Source organism: Psammomys obesus, unplaced genomic scaffold (genome assembly GCF_907164565.1).
Source record: "Psammomys obesus unplaced genomic scaffold, mPsaObe1.curated_primary_1811, whole genome shotgun sequence".
Taxonomy (NCBI): Eukaryota; Metazoa; Chordata; class Mammalia; order Rodentia; family Muridae; genus Psammomys; species Psammomys obesus.
This window is the reverse complement of record NW_026596117.1, coordinates 10,546,571-10,565,162: the sequence shown is the minus strand read 5'-3', so window position 1 is coordinate 10,565,162 and position 18,592 is coordinate 10,546,571. Positions and strand designations below refer to the sequence as shown.

Below are 18,592 nucleotides of genomic sequence, written 5' to 3'. Positions count from 1 at the left end.
GAAACTCACAGACCCAAAGAAAATGAATTTTAATAAAAACGAAAATGAGGGGCTGGATAGATAGCTCGGCAGTTAGAACACTTGCTGCTTTTCCAGAGGATCTGGTTTAGTTCCCAGCACCTACATGGTTGCTCACAACCGTCTGTAACTCCTTCTACTGCTCAGACAGGTGGTTTACATGTGGTGCATGGGCATGCAAAGTACTAATGCAGATACAAATTTTAAAATGGAAAAAAACTAATAATTATGGCAAACCTTGCCATAATTGCCAATCTACACTTGGATCTCATCCATATGATTTAAGTATAGATTAAAATTTATCTTACTACATTTGCTATTATGACATAAACACTTCCTAATTTCTCTGGATATTTTTGCCTTGGTTATTTATTTAAAGAGAAGGGGTGAAAAAAAAACAAGTCCTTTAGTTATTTGTACACATGACCTCAAACTACTTTTACCTTCCTTATTAGGTCATTAATTTAAACAGAATTTAAATAACACCAGTGGCTATGTGTGTCTCTATGTGTGTGAGAGAGATTTTCTTGAGTCTTTCTTTTTCCTTTTAAATTTTTTATCTTTAATGAATGATTTTGGAAATAAGGTACATTTCCAAGACACCAGCACTGCTGTTTTTGGAGTCACAGCAAGATACACAGAATTACATCTGTAATTACTATGAATGCCAACATTTCAGGCAGTAATTTCTGTCACGTGGCAAACAAGACCAAGAAAGCAACCATCAAACAAAAGAGACCCATAGCTTCGGACAAGGCAAGTCCCAGGGTGGCATACGAGAACAGCTGCTGCTTCAGTGAAGGGCTTCTGGGACAACCAATGGTAAGACTGCCAAAGACTGTTCCAACACCAGCGCCAGAACCAGCAACTCCTACTGTTGCGGCACCCGCGCCAACGAACCCGGCAGCAGAATCAACCAGCAGTAATCTCTGCTGATTACACTGGTCTGAGACTCCCCTTCAGATCAGCTGACACGCACCATGCTGGGCTCCATTGAACACTGGAGAGCCCTCTCACTGATGCAGAAATTGGTCTATATGCAACTCTGGATCCGGCTCGGATCAGAGTGGGGTTGCAGGCAAACATCTTTCCTCCTGGCTGCACGTGCGGTATGGGTCTAAGAGACAAGTGACGTGGGCTCCTCTCCTGCTTCCCCTTGTCTGAGGCAGCGGCAGGCAGGGGTCAAAGCAGTGGGGATTGAGTGTTTCTTAAATGTAGATTATCTTTAGTTGCTTTTATTTTAAAAAGGACGCCGTATATGTTGTTCAGTTGTATTAATATAACTAGATATTATAATATTCAAGGGGCTTGGAGATCAGTGTTTTCAAACAGGATTCTAGACTATTAAGAAAATGACAGTGTCACATTCTCATAAAAGCATAAAATGTATTTCTTTGTCTCAAAAAAAAAAAAATGTAGGTGATCAGTGGTACACATTCCAGCAAGTTCTTGTTCCTTTGTCAGGCAACTTAAAAACTCTGACTACAATATAAATGTAATATCAATCGCTTTCTAAATAAGCAGTTTTCAGCTGTCTTCTGCCCCCAAACACTTAAGGCAGACAGTATGATTTTTTTAGTAGTTATGATCTACAAATTAACTATTCTTATTCTGTCACCTGTGACTCCCATGCCTTAGGCCCGACGGAACAAGGCAGTGAGCCAGTTTGGTTTTTATTAAAAAGCCAGCACACTGTGTGTCGCATCTAAAAGATTCTGCATGCTCACTCTCTACAGTATCAACTTCCCTAGACCCCAGCGCACACCTTCCCAGTCTTGGTGTGGACCCAGGGCAAAGGGAATCTAGACTAGACGAGGAGAAGTAGAAGACGATGCCACAGCCTTCGACGATGCAGATTTTAACATGTCCAGCTGAGGACTGAGTCTTAGAAGTTGTGGCCATCCATCATCTTGAAGACTCCAGGTTTAATCTAGGGCACTGGTACATCTGATGGGCTCAGCCTCACGCCCTCTCTGCTCATATTTTATTACTGGCATTATAATGGCAGCCAGCTTTACAGAGGTGTAACCAGACTACACCTCAGCCAGGCTCTGCCAGGGACTTCCCGCTCTCTGCTCTGGAGATTTTTGGATGCTTCAATGGGTGACACCCAACTGTATACCATCTAAATGCTCTAAGCTTAAGTGGTCATTATTATTCTGAAAAAAAAAATAATCCTAGGTGGCAGGGTAGTGGAGATGACAAATGGATAAATGGTCCTAGCTGCCAGCAGACAGTTCTGGGACATTTCGTGGCTCTTTAGAACATTCCAGGACATGCTGGCTTCACACATCCACAGTGATGATGAACATGATAACATACTTCCCTTCTTTTTCTGACCATATCCTAAATAACCTGCTTGATGGAGAGACCCAGATTAGTGTTGCTGGTCACATATTTTGTAAGGAGTCCCTGCAACTGCTTTCAGGCTTCATGATTTGTGTAAAAAAAAAAAAAAAGGGGGGGGGACCCCACAGTGTAGGGATCCAGCAAAGTCCCGAGTGAATGTGTGTTGTTGACAGGAACACTGCTGTGTCAAGAGCCCTAATGCCTTGTGCTCATTGGAGTGGCAAAGCCTTCCCCGGGTGAGGCTCGGAGGGATGGCAGAGCCTTCCCTTGGTCCATGTGTGGATGTTGAAAATCTCTACCGCAGCTTTCTCCCCTGAGTTTCCTCTTTGCATCATCTCATGCCTTAGCTGGACTCTGAGTAGATTCTGAGATGAGGATTTAAAGAGAAAGGAGTTTTTGATGAACAGGAAGCGCTGACAGCTGCAGGGAGGGACAGGGTTGTAGGGCAGGAAGCAGTAAAGGATGTAACTCACTCCAGCCGTAAGTGCAGGTGGCTGGGAACCTGGGCAAATGACACACTCTCAGAGCTACTCAGCCTCGAGGAGAGGTTGTTGGATACGTGCATGCGAAGTCCAATTGCTTTCTGGTGAAGATTGTCAGGGATATTAAGTTCTCTCTTCCTTCCTTCTGTCCTGTCCCATTGTGGCTGCACAAAACGCATGTCCCCAGAAATGTTCTCAGGGACAGCAGTGTCTGGAGCTCGCTGGAGGGCAGGAGGGGCCACGGGAGCAAAGGGGACCCGCAGCACCTAGTAATGAAGGAAAAAGGAGGAGAGACCTGGGAAGGCTTCAAACCATTCTCACTTGACTCCTAGGACACAAGTTTCATCTTCAGAGATAAAGAACAGAGGTGGCTGTGAGACATGATAGAAAAGCAGGGAAACTTATGGGGAACTGGGAAGGAAGAGGGCCCTTTACCCAGAAGTCTGGTTAAAACCTCTGTCCAGGGCTGGAGAGATGGCTCAGTGGTTAAGAGCACTGTCTGCTCTTCCAGAGGTCCTGAGTTCGGTTCCCAGTAAACCACACGGTGGCTCACAACCATCTATACTGGGATCTGATGCCCTCTTCTGGACTGCAGTCGTACATGCAGATAGAGCACCCATATAAATAAATAAATACAATCTTTAAAAACCAAAACCAAAAACAAACCCTCTGACCGGACAAGAAGCAAGAATTTCAACACAGTTAACTAACACTTGCTGGGGCCTTTTGCCCTCAGCAGCTATACATGCTAGGAATCTCACCAGAAACCTCCTTTACGGTAAAAGGACATGTCCAAACGCATCGAAAGCACATCTTGAGCCACCCTATAATCCCACTTATCAAAAGAGAGAGAGGAGGGGCCGAAGTTTCTTAGCCATCTTTTGAGGTGCAACCTTAGAGCCATCAAAATGGCATCTATAACGCCAAGACTGCTACTTGCAAGACTGCTACTTTTCAAGGGAGCTTGAAAAGCCCATACACAAGCAGCTGTGCCTTGTGCTGAAGGACTCTGCTGGCACGTCTTTTAATAAACTGTGACTCTTCGTGAAAAAGTCACGCCCATGCTCATGGACGTGCTTTTAGTCTTCTCCTGAGCACAAGTCTCTCTATCTTTAATAAAAACTCAACTCCTTTAAGTACTGGCTAGTCCTGAAATTCATTTTGTGTCAAAACCATGCACTCCGGAGTCTGCTTGTATTGTGGTCACTAAGAGGTTAGCGGGCCGCCTCGGGGTGATGGTGCAGGGCTGTGTTTCTGTCCCCTCACTGCTGGTCGTTAGAAGCTGTATATGGTGAGAGGGTGAGCCAGTGGATAAAAGTCAACATAAGTCTGCGTGACAGACAGGATTACAACCTCAAGGAAGAGATAAATAGCCCTAAAAACCCCTTACTCCTACCATAACTCAGAAGTGGTTTTGACAAAGCACCCTCAGCAAATGATGAACAGGGCCTGTGGACTTGGCAGTTAGCCGAGAAAATGTAACGACATTGACAGATCTGGTTAATAAGGGAGTCAGCATATGAGATTTGGAAGATACACCCCAAAGGGGAAAAAAAATGTATTAAAAGCCTGAATGGCCATCTGACATGACTGTGTTTACTGTCTCAAGACCTCTTCTGGGTCACTGTAAGGGACTTTTATGGAGAACAAACCAATATAAGAGCAAAACCCAAATGCCTAGGGCCCTGCTGATGGCTTGTGGAGATAATTCTGTATTATGCCTTTGATTTCCCCAGCAGTTACTGAAGTAAGGAAGATACAAGCTTTAAAAATAACGCCATGCACAGAGCTGACTCATTTAGCCTACCCCAGCGAGCTACATCTGAGCACAAGATAGGTAGAGAAAGTGGCAAAGAACAGATTTGACTGGAGGAAAAAAAAATCAATACATATGTAAAATGTAGCCAAATTTTAAATGAGATTTTTAAAGGTTTCTGGGCCAAAATGAGAAAGAGAGAACTGATTTAAATGGTATTCATCACTCCCTTCTCTTTTCTTCTCCTTGGTGGTGAGGAACAGAGTAAGGGCCTCGGGCATATGAAGCAAGTGCTTTATCAACCGACTACAATCCTAGTCTTTAGTATTTCTTAATGGGGTTGTTGCAATGTAAGAGGAGGCCTGCATGCAAATACAGAAATCCAGGTAAGAAAGACTGAAGTCAGCAGTGTCCATCCACAGAGCGTTGTCTAGGGAGAGGCCCCTGACTCTCTAGAAGATCGGTGCCCACACTGAAGCATCACACTCTGCTTATTAGGATGGGACAGTTAGCTACCTGAGACATCCCTCCACACCCATCACCTCCCTTGGTTCCATACCCATCACCTCCCTTGGTTATAGAGGTGATTTCAAGGAGCTACCTACAGATTTATTTCCATACAAGCTTTAAGACACCTTGAAACCAGGGAGTGCTTGCTGGAGGGGAGACGTGACCACATCTGTCGCTGTAAAAATAGGTCTTAGAAAGCAAGTCCTCAGGTCACAAATTTCCCTCCGGGAGTGTTGAAGAGCCTGTAAGGCCTTTCTTAACTGCATAACCAGACAAGCAACCCTAACCCTGTTCATTGGCCCCTGCACCTTCAAACTGGATGGTAATATCCACATTAGCATCGTACGTGTAAAAGACTATGAGAGATGACCAAGAGTTTGTTCCTAAACTCCAGTCCGTAAAATGGCAACAACTGTCATATCTAGTCCTGTTGGAAGCAGAACTTATACCCACAAATAAATACTGTCTTCTGAAATCACACTGAGAACCCATTTAGCCTTAAGTAAAAGCACCTTAAAAAAACAAAACAAACAAGCAAACAAACTCAACTTTGGGGGTTCCCCTCAGAGTCCCTTAAGGAGTGACAAGTTTGTTGGGGCCACACAGTCCGTGGCACACAGGTGACCTGCTGAACCATGGAAACATGTGCTGAGCTGCGCATCACTAGTCAACTCTGTCCCGGTGACACAGACCTCAGTTGTATGCCTTTCTGCAGGGACCTGGGATAGACTGAAGAATATACAGGCTAGTCTGTGCTCCTCTGGCTGGGAAGAATGAAACAACCTGAGATTAAACTAGACCTGAGACAAAAGTTATGTCAATGAAATTTGGGGACGGAGACTTAGCAGGCTCCTGCTGCGGTGGCAAACACACAATGTGTGACTAACCCCCCCCACCTTTTTTTAGCAAGTTGACAGCATTTGCTCTAAAAATAAGGGGTGTCATAGAGTAAACACATAGAGCAGGCTCGTGCTGTCTGTTACTGTGCACACTATATGCCCTATAAAGCATCGCTATGCTTTAACACAACAGGCAGGCAGTAGGTTTGCTCACAAAAACATCCTGCTAATGCATGAGTAGCATGTTAGGCTTAGCAACAGCTAACATTTCACTAGACAAAAAGCAATTTTCAGTTCTGTATAAAAGATGGGACCATTTATTCATTGTTGATCTTAGAGCCTGTCTCCTGTGCCAGGGAGTTCAAGGCTCTTCCCCACTTTTTCTTCTAACAGGGTTAGTGTGTCTGGTTTTATGTTGAGGTCTTTGATCCACCTGGGCTTTAGTTTTGTGCAGGGTGATAAATATGGATCGACTTGCATTTTTCTACATGTAGACACCCAGTTAGACCAGCACCATTTGTTGAAGATGCTGTCTTTTTTCCATTGTATTGTTTTGGCTTCTTTGTCAAAAATCAAATAGTCATAGATGTGTGGGTTTATTTCTGGGTCTTCGATTCGGTTCCACTGATCATACAGACTGTTTCTCTGCCAGTACCATGCAGTTTTTGTTACTGTGGTTCTATAGTACAGCTTGAGATCGAGTTATTGAAGCAGAGGCTGAGACTCTTAGCCAAACTTTGGGCAGAGTGCATGGAATTTTATGAAAGAAGGGAGAGATAGAAAGATCTGGAGGGGGCAGGAACTCCAAAAGGAAACCAACGGAGTAAAACAACAACAACAAACAACAAACTGGGCTCTGGGGACCCTGCAGAGACTGATATCCCAACAAGGACCATGGTTGGGATACCAAGGACCATAGTGATGACCTAAAACCCCAGCTCAGATGTAGCCCATAGACTCAGTCTCCAAGTGGGTTCCCTAGTAAGGGAAACAGGGGCTGTCTCTGACATGAGCTCAGTGGCTGGCTCTTTGATTACCTCCCCTTGAGGTGGGAACAGCCTTACCAGGCCACAGAGGAAGACAATGCAGCCAGTCCTGATGAGACCTGATAGGCTAGGGTCAGATGGAAGAGGAGAAGGACCTCCCCTATCAGTGGACTGGGTAAGGGGCATGGGAAGGGAAGAGGGAGAGAGGCGTGGGATTGGGAGGAGAAGAGGGAGGGGGTCACAACCAGGATACAAAGTGAATAAATTGTAATAAATAATAAATTCTAAAAAACTGAACAACAACAAAAAAGATGGGACCATTGTCACATTAACTACAATATGACTATGTGGTACATTTTGTGCTTGTCACAACAGCCAGGACCAACTGAGACACACAACTCATCAGAAGGTCCTTTCCTGGAGAGCAGAATGGTTCCCCACTTGACTTAGGCAAAGAAGGAGTTCAGAGTGGAGGGTTGTTAAATTAAGGCATGACAAGACAGGTAAAGAGCAGATGTTTTGCAAACTGACTTCTAAAAATATTTCTTAGGCTTTTACCACCTACACTGAAAACAACTTTCTAGCATCGGAATTGGAGTCATTACTCCAACTGAAGATCAATTGGAATTATTGATCTTCCCGTGGAAGGGCTCATCATCCTGCCCAGTACATCATCTAGACATTCCTTCAGAAAGGCAGAGATACCAAAGGATAAATCCCAGTTCATGGCACGGCTATGAACTCAGTCCTGTTGAGACACTGCAGAGCAGCTCCAGTGCGGCGGTGGGGCCCGTGTCAGGGCAGGCAAGGGTCCCTTGAGAATCGCTCCTTTCCTTTGCCAGGGCAAATGCCTACCAGTCTACCCCGCAGACGCTCCGTTATATCAGCAAGGAACGGTCTGCTGAATAGGAGTGGTGGCTTTCTTCTTTCCACTGTGTAACATTTTATGAAATGTTCTTTGCCATCATGTGGGTGTTCATAGGGAAAAGGATAGATTCCTCTTTCCTGAATGTCGAATTCTCTTTGCTGGTCGTATTTATTGGGGACTCTTAAATTTTTCTCCTTTGTGGCTCAGTGGGGAAGAGCACTTGATACCAAGACAGAAAAATCTGATCTTAGTAAATTCCTCAGGCGTGCCATGGCAAACATGCACCCCCACAGATAGACACACACAATATTAGTAAATAAATAAAATAATTACATGTAATAAATTAGGACATTTCTCCCTTTTTCTTTAAAACAATCAAAATGAAAATAGAAAGCAACAGAAAATAAAAACCTAAGAAGTGTCAGCAGTGAGGCAAGAAATTGTTTTTGATTAGTTGAAAGATGGGATTATGGGAAAGACTGTGCTATATAGTACTTTCGTTCATTAAGATCTAAACAAGGCGTTTAGGGTAGCTCCTTTGGCCTGCTCTGCTTTATTTGACTCAATTCCCTTCATCATTTTTCAGTGTGATCTTGACATTTTCATCCCAGAAAGTCATCCATTTCTTAAGGCTGGAATATAAAGAAGCAGACAGAACTGCATAGTGAGTTATATGGTATAATAAATGTTTAGTATCGCATAAAGTATGCAGGGTAAGTGGGAGTGATTATTCTTACTTTACAGTGGAGGATCGCTCAGGGCGGGGGATAAGTGACAAGAAGAATTTCAGGCAGGAGAAGGCAGGAGAGGGAGAGAGAAAGGAGATTTAAGTTGAGACCAGGATGTGCCGATGCGCAGCAGTGAACAAGCTGCCTGGGAGGATAGGCACGGACAGGGCTGGAGGGACCTGCTTATGCAAGGCAGTAGGGGCTGGTTTACTAGGCCAAGACAGAAGGATTCTCTCTGGAAGGGACAAAAAGAAGCCATTGAGATTTTTCAAGTGGGCAGCTGTCAGGGTAAGATTTGTTTTAGAAGGATGGCTCTAATGCAATGGAGGAAGCTGGGTGGAGGAGTGAGTGGGAGCTCGGGTACTGTGCATATTCAGGACTGGTTCAGGCTGTGGGTGTGGAGAGGAGGAGGCAGGCTGAGAGAGGGTTCAACGGAGATGGTGGCGAGTTAATGGGAAAGGGGGGGAACAGCACACAGTGTAAGCATTTACCCACCTATGCAATTTCCTCAGTTTGTTCCTTATTTCATGAGCACACCCTGGAGAGACTGCAGACACAAATGGATCCTACTTGCTTGTTTTCAGATCGCCCTTCATTTTAGACTAGTGCAGAATTTGTTTTGAGTGAAAGAGTTGCTGGGTTCAATTTGACTTCGAGCCACCAACCATTAAACAAAAGAAATATTTACTAAGAAAATTTAATTTTTTTTTTCTTCTGAAGATTACAGCTTAAAAAAAAATATTTGGGTGTAGTATATGTGTCAGGACCAAAAGATGGCGTTTGGCTGTCCTCTTCCATTTCTTATCTATTCCTTTGAGGCAGGGTCTCTCCCTGAACCTGGGGCTTGTGTCTTCCCACTACAGTATTAGCCAGCAAACCCCAGCAATCTTTCTGTCTCCACTCTGCTTGGAGTTGAGGTTATTTTACATGAGTCACTCAGCTTTTAGGTGTATGTTGTCACCTGCATTCTGGTTCCCTTCAAGTCCCTTAACTGCTGAGCCATCTCTAGCCCTTGAAGAAAGTTTTGATCCTTTAATGCATCCCAAAGTCAGGCTGGGGAGATAGTTGGCACAGTGGTTAAAGCACATGCAACGAAGACATGAGAACCAGGCTTTGGATCCTCAGAACTTAAGTAAATGCCAGATGGGCAGTGGTGGCTCGCCTCTAGTCACGGCTTCTGTAGGCAAGAAGACTTAGAACAAGCTTGCTAGTGAGTAAGAGACCTCGCCTTACTGAATAATATGGAAGAGCTATCAGGATTGTTCACCCCCACAAACACTGGACCTCCACACATCATGAGTGGGCACGCACATACACACACAGAGAAAGGAAAAGAAATCCTAGAGTTCATAGAATTGGTGTATGCTGGCGTCTCGGGCTACTCTAGAAGACATGTGTCTCCTTGTGCTCCCTCCCCTGGCACTTCCCCAAGACAGCTCTGTAGCTGCCAAAGAATCATCTGGAGTAGTCATAAACATGCTAGAAAAACTGAGTTTGGAAGTGAGAAAAGACGGAGAGGTGTCAAGTGGGGCACCGAACCCTGGAAGTCTGAGAAGCACAAGAGGGCTGCCATCAGGACCCTCTGCACACTGTCCAGCGCTCACTGCCTGGATCTTTGCATCTTCCTTTGTGATGTAGCTTGAAACCCTGCAATTAGCAGTCCCGGAAGTTGACACATACCTGTTTAACAGATTATATACTGGGAAAGTTTTAAGTCAAGTTAGCCCTTCTCAGATTACTGTGAATGGAGACAGGCTTAAACCCTTTATGGCATGAGAATCACAGAGGATCACAGAGGAGGCCAACTGGGAAAGAAAGAGGAAAGGCCAGGCGTCTGCTGACTTCATTCCTCATGTAAGAGACTTCATGCTTCTCTCTCGACCTTTCCCCTTTGACACTTCATGGCTTATTGTTTCCAGGGTCCAAACCAGGATGAGTCCTATGAAAACAAGCTGAGCCTGTTATAACTCAAATACGCTGTCAACCACTGTCATACCCAGAGAAAGAATTAAACTGCCATGCCCTGTAAGCATAAGGTAATCCAAATGCATATTTCTGTACCCAACAACCCCCATATCTGGTTGCAATCCTTGTCCTGGGAATCTCCTGTCTCAATGAAGTGTGAACACTGCTCCCCAATTGTCCCCTGATATGCCAATAAAGCAGCTTACAGCCAATCGTTGAGAAGGGGAGAACAGGGCTGAACTTCCTGCCAGCCCAGAGAGGAGGAATTAGAGGAGGAAGCAGGGGATTCAGTCATGGGCAGAGGGCCAGTATACATCAGGAGAGAGAGCTCAGTAGGAAAAGCAACAAGTGCAAATATCTCTGGGACTTCCGCTGGGAGAAAGCCAGACTAGCCTAGAGAGTTAAAAATAATTGTTGTTCAGATTGTGCTGTAAAGCTGTGTTAAATTAATATAAAGAGTCGCAATTATTTGAGTGAGAGAGAAACTGAAAAACAAGCACAATTCTATAAAAACAACTTTAGTCCTAAGCCATCTTGTTAGGAAAAGGTGACGAAGTTCCAAAGAGTTCATTTGAATACAAGTTCAAAAGATATCATTCATTCATTTTGTTCTTTTTAAACTATTGTTTATTTAAGTTGACTCATAGCCATTGCATACTAGGACAAGGACATGGTACAGTATGTCATGATCAGTAGGAGAATACACACTTTTGAATCACAACCTACGTGTGGGTAAAGGTCAGTGATGGCTATCCATTGACTGAAGGTTTTCTGAGCCATTTGTCTAATTTCTACTAGTTTAGGTCTCTAGAAGTATTTTGTGTTAATTTGAGATCACCCTTCTCCATAGAACCCAATTACCTAAGCAATATATTTCTACCGCTATTATAATACTAATGTGTGCTAGTATCTCATACCGCTGTGTTGCTCTGGAGTGAAACACATCTTTAGGCCAACTATGAGCAAATTCAAATTTTAATTCTATGTTTGACCAGTTAAAAAAATTAATCAGATGTATTGTTTCAGTTAAAAAAACAACAACATAATTTTTATATTTTCAATCTTCTTAAGTAGATATTCTAAGGTGTTAACAGTTTTTTTTAAAAAAAACATTTATTTATTTTCAGGGAAGCATTTTCATACCATAGCACATATGTACGGGGTCCTGTGCTTTCATTTGGATTCCAGTGAAGAAACCGATGTGGCCAGGCTTGGCAGCAGGGGCCCTGAGCTGATTCTCTGTGTTCTAATGGTATTAACTTATTACACGTTTGAAAGTAAAATATGACCATAATTTTTCAATATTATATTTTCTCTATACCTAAAAGTCTACTTACAGTGTTCAAGTGAGGCATCAAGTTCTATAGAGGCTGAGGGTGAGCTATAATGTAGAGATAAAAAGTGATTATTTTTGGCTTCATATTTCAAGTTTTTGCTCTATGTCTGGATTAAGAGGCTATTTGTCATTTTGTGGCTATTGATTACCTCAGATAAAGAGTATCTTTTGTCTCACATGTGTCCCATTCTAAAGAACACTAGAAATGTAGGAAATGTCTCCAAAGACAGAAATACACTGGAACAAATTTCTTTACCAATTCTGCTCTTAACGCTCCTTCGCCGAGCAGCAAGCTGACATCTTGAAACCGGCGTGGACACTCATCCCATAACCTTCCAAATAAGGATTAGAAAAAACTTCCAGACTTTCCAAACTGAACTCATCCCACAGTGGAGGAAGCCCACCTTTCACAAGCCAATTGCTATCTCTGATTAAAATGGAATTAGAGAGCTGCATCCTGTGATTTGGACTAATGCCCACACAGCATGAGTTCTTCTGTGATGGTTGACCTGTCAGCCTAACAGGACTCACAATCACCATAGAAGCAAACTTCTGGCATGTCTGGGAGGCAGTTTCTAGATTTTTCTAATTAAAGTTGGGAGACATGAGCTGAATGTGGGTGGTACCATTCCATGAGACTGGGCCCTGGACTGAATAAAAAGGAGAAACTAAGATGAGCATCAAGATTCATTGCTCTTTCCTTCCTGGCTGCAGACACCCTGTGGCCAGCTGTCTCACACTCCTGTCACGTGACTTCCACTATCATACCTTGGAACTGCGAGCCAAAATAAACCTTTCCTTACTGAAGTTGTTTCTGTCAGGTCTTTTGTTGCAGCAATGAGAAGGTAACGTTCACTCCTTTGCTGATGCACTGATGGGCTGAGGGAAGGAACCATAGTCACAGAAATGCCCTGACCAATCCAGTTTTATTCTTAGAGACTTATTATTATTTTTTTTTTAGCACAGTAGAAGCTTTCTGTCATTGTATAAAATACCCAAGACAATCCAGCTTCAAAGAGAAAGGTTTTATTTTTGGCCCATGGTTTTAGAGTTTGAGCCTGTTGTTTCTGGCCCACGGTAAGGTGCAGATTATGGTTGAAATGCATGTGGCACAAAACCATTCATTTCATCAATAGGACGAAGCCAAAAAGAAAGTGTGGAAGAGGCCAGATTGCTACAACTACCTTCAACAGTTCTCTTTCAAGGACCTGATGGTCTCTCGTTAGGTCTCACCTCTTAAAGATTTTACCACCTCTCAGTGGCATCATCCTGGAGCCCGAACCCTTAATATGAGTCTGTTTCCTCATCTGTAGAATGGCAGACACTTTGCTTGGTCTTCCACAGAGGGCTCCTGGGAAACCCAAGTGATAAACTGTCCCTAAATGTTCCTTTATCCACTCAAATAACTACCATTAGCATTTTGACTCAGTCATCAGCAATGTGTGTGACTCTTTCTATATGTGACAGGTAACTGGTGCCACTAACAACCTTTTCAGAGAATGTGGCAGGCACTACACCACGTGACCTTGCGGTGACACGTTACTATAGGGTAGAACTGACTGTAAACCTTTCTAGGAAATGACCTTTAGCTACTGGCACCTTCCATGGAATTATTAGTATGATGCAATGCAATGGTATCATTCCAGCATACCATTTCATTCAGCAAGGCCATTTCTTTGCAATTAGCTAACTGGTTGAGGACATGAATTTACTCCTGCAGACCAATTAATACTCATTTTAGCTGTAATGAAAGACGAGCAGAAATCTACCTAAGGCCATTTTCTGCACTAAGTCCTCATCCTAGGGACAAGGGATATTGATCATCTCAGTGTCTGGGAGGAAGGGTGGCGGCTCAGTCATAGCACCAGGAACTGAACAAACTGAGAAATAATCAGGTATGGGGGTAAAGAGAAAGTGATCACTGCCTTAGTGGTATGAGCTGCCAACAAAGAAATGCTTGAGTTGTCAGGGTGCTGGGGCTGCCGACTCAGAAGCCCACGAGATGACACTCAGAGCACAGAGACGAGGTGGGAGCTCAGGGTCCCGGCGGGTCAGCTTCTTCTTAAAGTGGTTGCTTGGTGGGTCCGTGGCTGCACCACAGCTAAAACCAAGGATGTTTTAGTTTTTCTTTTTCTTACTAAATATACATTTAAACAAACAAACAAGCAAGCAAAAAAAAAAAAAAAAAAAAAAAAAAGAACAGTGGAGCTAAAATAGGAATGGTTGAGGCCTCCTGATTTGTTAATATCACACATGGAAAAGCTGAGGGCAGGAGACTGTAGCTGACAACAAATTTAATGTGAACCAGCCAGCGCCCTTGGGATTCTCACAGTGTCTGGACCACGGAGTATTCTGAGATGCCTAACATACTCTGGAGGGTCATAATCAGGAGCCACTCGTTCCATTAGCTCCAGGAGCCAGATTTAACAGGAGGGTTGACAGTTCAGCAAGGAGAGGAGGGTATGAACTTGAAAAGCCTCCAGTGAGAAAGGAAGACATTTGTTTCCATGCAGTTCCAGAAGGAAGACACACAGAGATGGATGGGAGAATGCTGTGTGGGGGCAGTTTTAAATGAATAGAAGAAAGAACATTCAGACGCACACACACAAACACACACAAATACACATGCATGCACACACATACGTATGCGCGCGCACACACACACATATGCATGCACTAGCTCACTCACACACCTGAATGCTTTATATTACTTCCTGTCTAAAATTACTGAATGGCTCCGCAGTGAGTCCCTGGTGTTCAGAAGGCTCCTTTCCGGGTTCTTCAGGGCGTCCACCCTGTGCCGTGGTGACCACTCTTCTCTCCACCAATCCCCTTGCTCACCCTGAAGCTCTGTTTTCTGTCCACTGGGAAAGACTTCTGCCCACAAGGAAGGGGTTAGTTTTTGCCCTGTCTCCACGCGTGATGTTCCATATTAGCTCTTATTGGAATCAGTCCTCCGGCTTTCCACTTGTTTGGTTCACCTTGGAGATATGTGTTATATTTAATGAAAGTTACCATTGCAGCCACGTTTAAGTGTTCCATTCAGTGACTTCATTCACACACTGCAACCATCACCACTCTCCAGCTCCAGAATATACTTTCAGCTTGCACCAACCCACTGTGTTCAGCTAACAAGAGCGTCCCTTCCTCCTGTTCTATTTAGTCTGTGATTTGACTACTCCAGATGATTCTTCTTAACCTGTTGAGTGAGGTAAGGGAATTCGTTTCTCCAGGGCTAAGTTACAAGGCCTGGCACATAGTGAGAATTCAACAAGGGTTCTCGGAAGAAAAGATGGGAGAGGTCAGGAAAGAGGAAGTCTGGAACGGGAGCCTGGAGCCTGGAACTGGAAAAAATTTAGCAGAAGATATGAAGAACCATCTCAGAGGCCAATGGTTAGACATCCCTGCATTAGGCAGGAAGATTAAACTACACCAGGCTCTTTACTGAGTATTTACAAAATGCTTATTGCTACATAGTAAGCCAGGCTTTCCAGTTATAGAAAAGGGACTTTTATATTCAAAGAATTGTTAATTAAATAAAAAATATTAATTTACTATCATAAAACAAAAAAAATAGTAAGAAATAGTGAGGCCATGCCACATTCTGCACCAAGTTTCCATAACAAACTATAATCACCTCTAACTTCATTGAATGCATAGTGTTTACCTTAAGCATTGGATTTCATTTTGAGAAGCTATCTCTATTAATGATCTGAGAATGGGAGAGGGAGAATTAAATTTCTGTCTTGTGAAAAACAACCACGAGACCTGGAATGAGGAAATACGCTGGCAAGGTGACTCAGGTTAACACTGCTTAGGAACCTTTAAGCACATAATTAAAGAAAGCCTGTCTGGGATGGCTTGCACTGAATTCTTTCAAAGTATTCAAATATGTAAGGTCAAGATGATTAAAAAAACATCCAAACTCCTCTTTCTGGATGTTGTCATCCAAAGTTTTTATTTAAAATCAATAGTGTTTCCATTTGCAACTTTAATAATCAAGCTTTATACTTGTGATGAAAAGATGAAGGCAGGCTTATAACTTTTAGGTCAGGGGAGAGGTAAAAAGATTATGAAAGGAACAGGATGATCATGAAGGGATCAATCAGAATTGATGCTGGGTTAAAAAAATAAGACAAAATGAACCTTTGCTGCATTTTTAATTGTTTACTGCATTTCTTTTTATTGTTTTATAGCTGGCCTATTCAGAGTTGCTTGGGAGACTCAATCTATCATTAAATATTTCCGCTATCGCGTACCTTGTAACATCCTGCCTAGGGATGGCCAATGAGAAGCTGTTTGTATCAAGGTTTATGGCTTCTGGTCTTAAGTCATTAAGTTTGAAGTCCACATTTGCAGTCACTGCTCTCTCTGTCCATAGTGTCTTCATACTTATGTCATAGAACATATGTGTATTTTGGTAGCTTGTAGTTTATCAAGAGCTTTGTGCGCAAGAATAATTTTTTTTATTAATTACAGTTTATTCACTTTGTATCCCCCCATAAGCTCCTCCCTCCTCCCCTCCCGGTCCCACCCTCCCTCTTCCTTCTTTGAGCATGCCCTTCCCCAAGTCCACTGATAGGGGAGGTCCTCCTCTCCTTCCTTCTGATCTTAGTCTATCAGATCACATCAGGAATGGCTGCATTGTCATCTTCTGTGTCCTGGTAAAGCTGCTCTCCCCTCAGGGGGAGGTGATCAAAGAACAGGCCTATCAGATTATGTCAGAGGCAGTCCCTCTTCCCATTACTATGGAACCCACTTGGACACTGCCATGGGCTACATCTGTGCGGGGTTCTAGGTTATCTCCATGCATGGTACTTGGTTGGAGTATAAGTCTCTGGGAAGACCCCTGTGTTCAAATTTTCTGGTTCTATTGCTCTTCTTGTGGGAGGAATAATTTTTTATGTATTATTACTTAAAAATACTGGCTGACTATTTTTCAAAAACAACAGTCAGGAACATAGACAGATAGACTGTTGGAAGGGAAAAACAGTGGAATAAGATTTTGAAGCAGACAGAAGGGAATAAACAAATTCCCCCATTTGTCTGAAAAATCATATTGAGACTAAGTTCCAGAATGCTGCTAAAAAAAAAAAAAAAAAAGCAATCTGAGTTTGGAATTTCTTTGTGGTTTACATTTGTTCTTCTTATACAGAAATCATTGTGTATTGTATGCATCTGTTTAGTGTGTGTGGCTGTGCGTGTGCCACACAGCATGTGTAGGTCTGAGGACAACTTGCAGGAATTGTTTCTCTGCTTCTACCACGTGGGGCCTGGAGATTGAAATCAGGTCATCGGGCTTGGCAGCGGGTCCTTTCATCGGCCGAGCCAATTCACTGGCTCCACGTTTGTTCTTCTAACTAAAATAATATGGAGAAGCAGTAACTCACAAGAATCTGTTGTCTCACCTTCAGAATACAGTGACTGAGGAACGAAATGTTGGTTATCTCACCACTACAGAACCAGGACTTGCTCGAGGATCTGCTGAAGTCAGGGATGGTTCATCTTCGTCGTCGGCTTGTCTGGACTTGGAGTTACCGTAGAAACACTTCTCTGGCTGTGTCTATCAGGGTGTTTCCTGAAAGGTTTTAACTACGAAGAACGAACTTCTCGTGGTGTGACTGGCACCAGCCACTGAGCTGGGATCCCAAATGGACCGAGAAGGAGAAACTGAACGCTACCTCAGCTTTCTCTGCTGCTGACACCACGGAAAAATTGTGACCAGTATTAGTAACAAAAATCACAGGCAAAGAGGGAAAGTTCATCCCAGCTCTGTTTATGTATCCATTTGTATTTTTTTTTTTTAAAAAAAATGCCACCAACAGTTGCTACTTATCTTCCCTTAACGTGTGTTGTCCCGACTAAGCTGGTCAGCGTGGTCTCTGCTTTGCATGTCATCTTCAGGCAAGTACAGCGCCAGGTGCTGATGGGAACTGTAGTCTAAGCACTTGGGTTTCCCTAAGTGCCCATTTGTATGCGATTACCAGATAAAGTAGAGGACATGTGCACCAGAACCAAAGAAATCTGAGCACCGGGGTCTTCTCTGAGACTGACACTCCAACCAAGGACCATGCATGGAGATAACCTAGAACCCTGCACAGATGTAGCCCATGGCAGCTCAGTCTCCAAGTAAGGGAAACAAGACTGTCTCTGACATGAACTCAGTGGCTGGCTCTTTGATCACCTCCCCAAGAGGGGGGAGCAGCCTTACCAGGCCATAGAGGAGGACAATGCAGCCAGTCCTGATGAGACCTGATAGGCTAGGGTCAGAGGGAAGGAGAGGAGGACCTCCCCTATCAGTGGACTTGGGGAGGGTCATGGGAGGAGATGAGGGAGAGAGTGTGGGACTGGGAAGGGATGAGGGAGGGGGCTACAGCTCGGATTCAAGGTGAATCAAATGTAATTAATAAAAAATAAATTAAAATTTAAAAAGCAGAGGCTGTTTATTAAATTTTAATTTCAGGTGAAGAGCTTTTAGTGTGCATAATTTTATTTAGAATTAAAATTCAATTAAACATTTAAAAAGAATAATCTGTTCCGAAAATATCTTTGAAAACACAGAAATACAAAAAGAAAGAAAAAAAAAAGTTAAAAGCGGAAAGCTCCATCACTTATAGCCATTGCCAAAACCTATTTCGTATGTTGTAAAAACGCTATAATAATTTTTGTGGCAATCACACCAGTCATTGTTTTATAGCTTATTGTATTACTAACAGATACACTGAGAAAGTTTTCTGCTATGAGGTGATACTACG

At 43.3% G+C, this 18,592-nt stretch overlaps 1 pseudogene; it reads right to left on the bottom strand.

Moving 5' to 3' along the window:
- Positions 1-710: 710 nt before the first annotated feature.
- LOC129692710 (ATP synthase F(0) complex subunit C3, mitochondrial-like) lies at positions 711-1,104 on the bottom strand (annotated as a pseudogene).
- Between the last annotated feature and the right edge of the window lie 17,488 nt (positions 1,105-18,592).